The sequence below is a fragment of the Peromyscus eremicus genome, unplaced genomic scaffold, assembly GCF_949786415.1.
Source record: "Peromyscus eremicus unplaced genomic scaffold, PerEre_H2_v1 PerEre#2#unplaced_70, whole genome shotgun sequence".
NCBI lineage: Eukaryota > Metazoa > Chordata > Mammalia > Rodentia > Cricetidae > Peromyscus > Peromyscus eremicus.
This window is the reverse complement of record NW_026734311.1, coordinates 507,362-508,786: the sequence shown is the minus strand read 5'-3', so window position 1 is coordinate 508,786 and position 1,425 is coordinate 507,362.

The window sequence follows — 1,425 nt, the reverse complement described above, 5'->3', positions numbered from 1 at the left end:
ACTATACAGTGTGAGGATTATTCCAGTTGAAGCTTTCTAATGAGACCTTGTCTCAAATAGCAAAGCAAAATATATTGAACTATATTTGTGTGTGTGTGTGTGTGTGTGTGTGTGTTTTTCTGAGTGTATGTGTGTCTGTGTCTGTGTCTGTGTTTATTGAGGAATGTCTTACTATCATATTCCCTTCATAGACCAAAATGTCTTGAATTCAAGGAGAACTGCTTGGCTCTGCTACCATACTAAGCTATATTTATTTCTGAGAATGATTTGACAGGGACCAGTGGCTGACACCTGAAAGGATTTTAAGAGATATGGTCCTGAACCATGAGACCTCTGCAGAGGTTAAGATGGGACATTTCAATTCACTTTGGAAAATGATTTCAGGATGAGACAATACAAATCAGAATTGAAATTTTATTTTGAGACAGGGTTTCTATGTGTATCTCTAGCTGTCCGTGAACTCAGAATATAGATCAGATTGGCACCAAACTCCCATAACTCTGCCTACCTCTGCTGCCCAAGTATTGGAATAAAAGCCATGTGCCACATCATCCAATTGTAATTTTATTATTTATTTGCTTATGACTGTTTTTATCTGTGTCCTAATTTATATGGGGATAGGTATTCACGTGTTTTGTGGTTTAGTTATAATAGAGAACATTTTGCTTGTTGGTCTTTTCCCTTTAGCATGTTTGAGACAGTGTCCTTTGTTTACTATCACATGTAAATAACCTTGCAAGATTTCTTCTGTCTGCCTTTTATCTTGCCTTAAAATTACTGGATTAGAAGCATGCATTATGGCAACTGTTTTTATAAGACAGAAGTAAATGAATAGTTGCAAGGTGAGTACTTTATTTGTCAAACCTTTTTAACAGCCCTGAAGTTTATTGAGTAGAAATTTTTGAATGCGTGTGTTTTGATACATGGTCTGACATTCTAACCCTGTCTTGCCTTGAACTCACTAAGTAGTAGATAGGCTATGCCTGGAACTTGAAGAGATCCACCAGTTTCTGCTTCATGTGTCCAGACTTGGAAAAAAAGAGACTTTTTTAAATGTATTTAACACAGATATTGGTAGGAAGTATGGACTTTGGGAAAGTGTCATTTTGTGAGGGAGAGCTACACTTAATTAATACAGAGCCTTGTTACAATTTGGGGACATTGTAAGTTTCAGTTCAGTGAGTTGTTTGGGAGCTCCTCTCTTTTTCTGTGTTTCTCTCTCTTCTCTGTGTCTCTCTGCCTCTCTGTCTCTGTCTCTTCTTTTTTTAATACCAAAATGAGTAGAAGTAGCAAGCCAGAGACATGTAAGAAACATTTCATGGACAGAACTATCTAAGCCCTTTGAGAATGAAGCCACACCTGTCTGAAACAGAGCTACAGGATTTGTTGATTTTCCACACTGTGTCCACATTTCAATCTTTACTT